A 7,017-nucleotide genomic window follows, 5' to 3' on the forward strand; every position below is an offset into this window, starting at 1 on the left:
AAAAAAAAGACATAGAGGAACTTTAAATGCATATTGCTAAGTGAAATAATAGGCTAAAAAGGCTATATACTGTATGATTCCAAATTCATGACATTTTGTAAAAGGCAAAACTATACAGACAGTAAAAAGATTAGTGGTTGCCAAGAAACACATTTTCCACAATAAAATTGCTGCTAACATCTAGAAAAACTTTCTCTTCATAACTCTATATTTGGGTAGAGGGAATCTATAGAGGAGGCTCATGTACTGCCCCTTACCTTTGGGGCAAAAAATAACACTTTTGTTATGCAAAACAATTTCAATTTTTGCATTTGCTTAGTTATCCTCTAACCAAGTAATAACCATTTAGAAAGTTTGTTGCTGTTGTTGTTAGCTGCTGTCAAGTCAGCTTAACTCATGGTGACCCCGCGCACAATGGATAGAAATGCTGCCCGGTCCTGCGCCATCCCACAAGCAGTTGTAGATATAACTGTTGTGATCCATAGGATTTTCACTGGTTGATTTTTCAAAGTATATTGCCAGGTCTTATTGCTGTAAACCTCATTTGAAGTCAGTCACTCTTCTCCAGTAAGCAATTCTACATTGACCTGTTGGATTTTTTAGAGTAATCTACAGAGATAATACTCTAATCATGAGGAGCTGGCAGAACTTAGACACTGACAGATTACAAGGGACACTAACTGTAAACATCTGGTATCCTCACACTCACAAGAGCCAGCTGAACATAAGCTGTAGAGAGCTACCTTTCTTGCTGTCCTCTTCTTCACCTTTACTGAAAAGGAAACAAAACCGTGAGCAGCCCTGGCAGTGCTTAAAAATAAACTCTGCTTAGAGGAATTGCAAGTTATTCCATCTGAGGTTTTGGGTTTGCTTGTTAGATTCCTTCTTACTTTAGAAAGTAAGTCGGTTCAATTTGGCATTTATTGTGTAAAGCAGTGGTCAGTGTGCAGAAGGAATGAGAGCAAAAACAAAACAAACTTGAGTGAGACATACTCTTACCCTTAAGAAGTTTACCCTGTAATGAGAAATGCCAACAACCAATTCAACCATCAGTAGGGATGGAATACATAGGAAGTTTAGATAAAGAGAGTCTCTGGGTTGTGCAAACAGTTAACTCGTTCAACTACTAACAAAAAGCTGGCAGCTTAGAGTCCACACAGAAACCCCTTGGAAGAAAGACATTGTGATCTACTTCCAAAAAATCAGCCATTGAAAACCCTATGGAGCACAGTTCTACTGTGACACACATGGGGTTGCCATGAGTCGGAGTTGACTACATGGCAAGTGGTTATAGATAAAGAAAGATAATGGGGATCTGGTGATGCTAAGTAGTAAAAATCATGTCATTTAAAATTTTACCACTGAAATTAACCAAATCTGCATGATGGGGTGAATAGTAAGAGATAAAATCAAAGACAGAATAAATATATGTTAAAGCAAACTGTAGCACTGTGATTTCTGCCTTTGTGAATCATGCATACTTTATGAAGATAAACATTCTGAACACCAAAGTACACTGTTGGGAGATTTCAATAAAATAGGATGCTGTAGACTACTCAAAATTTAATCTGTTTTGCTAGGAAACTCTAAATAGGCATTTACTGCAGAGAATCAGCCTCCTAGGATGTCTGCGACAATGAAATATAGGTATATGTGCAGGAAGCCTAATTAGAGTTAATGAGGCTTGATTTTCATTAGATGCTAAAATTCTTCAAGAATCTATACTTTGGACTTCGGGCAACATGGCACTATTGTCAGAAGCACCACCCCGTCCCTCTGAAACAAAGATCAGAAAAACTAAGTCAAACAGAGTCACACGTCAATCCTGAAACCCTAAGCATCAAATAAAGAGATAAAGAACTCAGCCAAGCACCAAATGGAATAAGAAACTGACAGAGAAAAGACAGCGAGGAGAGATACATGCAGAGGTCCCCTATCAGCTACCGCAGCATGGATCCATCATCTTGGACTCCTACTGGAGATCAGTGAACAGGGGGTACAAGAAAGCAGCTTCATGGAGCTTCCAGCAGGAGACGGAACAACTGGTAACCAGCGATACAGGCTTTTCCACGCCCCACACTTCTTCATCCCCACTTAGCCTCCTCACCAGCTTCACCTTGGTATTGCTTAGATTCCACCCGCCTGCACCAGTTCCCTGAGTGAATTTTGTTGGCTGTTGGTGTTGCTTTTTTCCACTTCTTTAGATTTCTTCTCTACCTCTCACCACCTCCCCCTCCTTTCTCGCAAATACCTGGCTCCGTGCACCATCTTTGCTTCTTCCTGAAAGGCTGGGAAACACTGCTTGACTGTGAAACTGATTCCTGGACAGAGCCACCACGGCGGTGGGACCCCCGGGGTTTTTTTGTTTGTTTGTTTTTTGCTCTGATTTGTTCTGTTTTGATTTGTTCCTTTATTTTCTTTTTCTTTCCTCTTCTTGGGAGCCCCTTCTAGCTGGGCAGTACCACGCAGCTTGGAAGCTACTCTCTTACTCTGCATAGATGCACAGGGTCATCCCAAGGGTTATTTCTTTTTTCTTGTTTCTTTTTTTTTGTTTGTTTGTTTCTTTGTTTTTGTTTTCTTCTCTCACTTATTCCCTTTCTGTCTTTTTTCATTTCCAGTCTCTTGATTTATTCATTTTTTTCTTTTACCCTTTTCCTTTTTTTTTATTTTTGTTTTTCCATGTTTCTCAGTCTCTCATCTCTCCACTCCAATAGCAAGCTCCCTTAGCACTCTTTTTTGTTTGTGTATATGTTTTTGGCTCCTGTTCCTCTCTCCTCTCTTTCCTCTTTCCCATACCCGCCTTAGCTCCACACATCACAATCTACCACTTCCTTCCTTCCTACCTGACCATGCACTGAACATCACATTCCCAAGCAGCACAGACACAGCCTAGTGGAACCTGCCCTGCACTGATTGTGGTCTGCACTGTCAGCCCTGGTATGTGCCACAAACAACCCATCCCAGCAACTCCTCTTCAGCTGGACTTGCCCTGCTCTACCATACCTGAGTGACTGACCCTGCCCATTGGAGAAGGAGGTGAAAAGTATCATGCCCACAGAAAAGCAAACAACAAAGAACACACAACCCGCCTGCTCAGACATAACCAAATAAAACAAAAAAGCAGGAAGAAACAAACAAATCTACAATCAATAAATGAGGAAAATAACCACAGAATGCCCAGAAGACAGCAGACAATATAAAACATTTACAAAAACAGACTGGATGATTCCAGTAGGTGTCCAAAATAAAACACCAGATGACCTTCCAGTAGAAGGAAAGGCACTAGACCTAACTGATAGGAATTCAAATCTCTAATATTCAGAATTATCCAAGAGTTGAAACAAAAAGCAGACAAAAATGAGAAAAAAAATAGACAAATTCATGGAAAAGGCAGACAAATTCATGGAAAATACAAAAAAATGGAAGAATTCAAGAAAATAATGCAGGAACAAAATGCCAAAATAAATTCACAACTAGAAATCATACAAAAACAACAATTAGAAATCCAAAAGATAAACAACAAGATTTCAGAAATGGACAGTGTCATAGAAGGGCTAAGGAGCAGGTTTAAAACGATGGAAGATAGGATCAGCGAAATCGAAGACAAACACTTGGATACAACTTTGTGTGAGGAAAAATCAGAAAATAGAATGAAGAAACCCTGAGAATTATGTGGGATACAGTAATAAGCAAAAATGTGGGAGTGATCAGAGTTCCAGAACAGGGAGAGAAAATGGAAAGGACAGAGAGGATCATTGAACCATTGCTGATAGAAAATTTCCCCAATATCATGAAAGCTGAAAAGCTGGCCATCCAAGAAGCTCAATGAACCCAATATAGGATAGACTTCAAAAGAAAATCACCAAGGAATATCATAATCACACTCACTAAAACCATAGACAAAGAATCCTGAGAGTAGCTTGAAAAAAAAAGTCACATACAAAGTAGAAACAATAAGACTAAGCTCAGATTATTCAGCAGAAACCATGCAGGCAAGAAGGCAATGGGATGACATATACAAAAACTTGAAAGAAAAAAATTGTCAGCCAAGAATAATATATTCTACAAACTCTCATTCAAATATTATGGTGAAATTAGGTCATTTCCAGATAAACAGAAATTAAGGGACCATGTAAAAACCTACCCAACTTACAAGAATTATTAAAGGGAGTCCTTCGATATGAGAACAAACAACATCAGACCACAAGCTGAGTATACGACATAGAACTGTACTAGCCACATACCAACATAGGAAATGAACTCTTAAGAACTATGCAAAACCAAAATAATTACAACATGGAACCAGAGAGGTTAATCTGTAAATGACAACAGCATCAGAACAATAAAAGAGGGAATAAACGATGTAGGTATACAACCTTCTAATGGAGAGGGAGGTAAGGCGAAACCAAGTAATAATAGACTGGTTCAAATCTAAGAAAATAAGGGTAAATTTCATGGTAACCACAAAGAAAGTTAACAAACCTGCTCATCAAAATAAAGAAGAAAGACATAAAGTCTCAGTAAAAACAAACCTACAAAAACAAAAGAAATGAAAAAAATATCCACAAACAAAAGGAACTCAGCACAGGAGAGTAAGAGGAACAAAGAAAATGTCAACACCACAAAATAAAAAAAGCCTTACAAAATGCAATCCCACTCCTAGGAATATATCCTGGAGAAGTAAGAGCTGTCACATGAATACACATATGCACACCCATATTCATTGCAGCACTGTTCACAATAGAAAAAAGATGGAAACAACCTAGATGTCCATCAACAGATGAATGGATACACAAACTATAGTACATACACACAGTGGAGTATTATGCAAAGATAAAGAACAATGATGAATCTGTGAAGCATCACATAACATGGATGAAACTGGAGGACATTATGCTGAGTGAAATAAGTCCATCACTAAAGGACAAATATTGTATAAGATCTCTACTATAAAAACTCATGTAAAAGTTAACACACAAAAAGAAACAATTTTTGTTGGATACGGGGGGTGGGAGGTGTGTGTGTGGGATACTATATAGACAATAGATAACTGTAACTTTGGTGAAGGGTAAGACAGTACTCAATACTGTGGAAGCCAGCACAACAGGGAAAGGTCATGGAAGCTCCATAGACACTTCCAAACTCCCTGAGGGACTGAATTGCTTGGCAGAGGGCTGTGGGGACCATGGTCTCAGGGTACATCTAGCTCAATTGGCATAACACGATTTATAAAGACAATGTTCTATATTCTACCTTGGTGAGTAGCATCTGGGGTCTTAAAAGCCTGTAAGCAGCCATCTAAGATACTCTACTGGTCTCACCACTTCGGGAACAAGGGAGACTGAAGAGAACAAGATACAAGGAAAAGATTAGTCCAAAGGACTAATGGACCACAGCTACCAAGGCCTCCACCAGACTGAGTCCAGTACAGCTAGATGGTGCCCGGCTACCACCACTGACTGCTCTGACCAGGATCACAACAGAGGGTTCTGGACAGAGCTGGAGAAAGATGTAGAACAAAATCCTAACTCATCAAAAAAAAAAAAAACCAGATTTACTAGCCTGACAGACTGGAGAGACCCCAATAGTATGGCCTCTGGACACCCTTTTAGCTCAGTGGTGAACTCACTCCCAAAGTTCACCGTTCAGCCAGAGACTGGACAGCCTCATAAAACAAAACAGGAGTAATGAGGCACAGCAGTCCAGGGACAAGGATGAGAAAGCAGGAGGGGACAGGAAAGCTGGTGATAGGGAACCCAAGGTTGAGAAGGGACAGTGTTGACATGTCGTGGGGTTGTTAAACATTATCATAGGGCAATATGCGTACTAATTATTTAATGAGAAACTATTCTGTAAACCTTCATCTAAGGAACAAAAAACAGAATTATCTACGTGAGATCAAATTGACAACAGCAACTCAAAAGGTTTGATGGGAAGCCTGGGGGGCAGTGAGTTGAAGATAATAGTGATGGAATTATTTGGAAAGGGATAGTGGGAATAACAGCACAACTGGAAGATGTAATCGATGTCACTGAATTGTACATGTAGAAACTTTTGAAATGGTGTAACTTTGGCTATGTATATTTTCACCAAAAAAAAGGTCCTCCACGGTCGAGAAGGGAGAGTGTTGACATGTCCTGGGGTTGTTAACCAATGTCATAAAACAATATATGTACCGACTGTTTAGTAAGAAACTATTTGTCCTGTAAACCTTCATCTGAAGTACAATAAAAAAAATTAAAAAAAGAATCTATACTTTGAACTTTCTAGTTTTGCAAGTTTTTTTTTTTTTATTGTACTTCAGGTGAAGGATTACAGAACAAATAGTTTCTCATAAAACTGTAGTACACATATTGTTTAATGACATTGGTTAACAACTCCACAACATGTCAACACTCTAACTTCTCAACCTTTTTGTTTTTGGTGAAAATACACATAGCTAAAGTTACACCATTTCAAAAATTTCTACATGCAAAGTTCAGTGACATTGACTACACTCTTCCAATTGTGCTGTTATTCTCACTTAAGATGAAGACTTACAGAACAGAATAGTTTCTCATTCAACAGTTACTGCAAATGTTGACCTATGACAATGGTTAACAATCTCACAACACATCAACAGTATCCTTACTCAAACTTGGGTTCCCTATCACCAACTTCCTTATCCCCTTCTGCCTTATGGCCCTTGTCACTGGACTCCTGCACCTGGTTAGTCTCATTTGGTTTTATGGGGCTGTCCACTCCCAGGCTAAACGGTGAACCTCGGAGATAACGTCACCACTGAGCTATAAGTATGTCTGGGGGCCATACTCTCAGGGTTTCTCCAGTCTCCTTTAGGCCAATAAATCTGGTCTCTTTTTGTGACTTAGAATTATGTTCTAATTCCTTCTCCAGCTCTGTCCAGAACCCTCTGTTATAATCCTGGTCAGAGCAGTCAGTAGTGGTAGCCGGGCACCATCTAGCTGTACTGGACTCAGTCCGGTGGAGGCCTTGGTAGCTGTGGACAATTAGTCCTTC

Source organism: Trichechus manatus, unplaced genomic scaffold, assembly GCF_000243295.1.
Source record: "Trichechus manatus latirostris isolate Lorelei unplaced genomic scaffold, TriManLat1.0 scaffold00021, whole genome shotgun sequence".
NCBI lineage: Eukaryota > Metazoa > Chordata > Mammalia > Sirenia > Trichechidae > Trichechus > Trichechus manatus.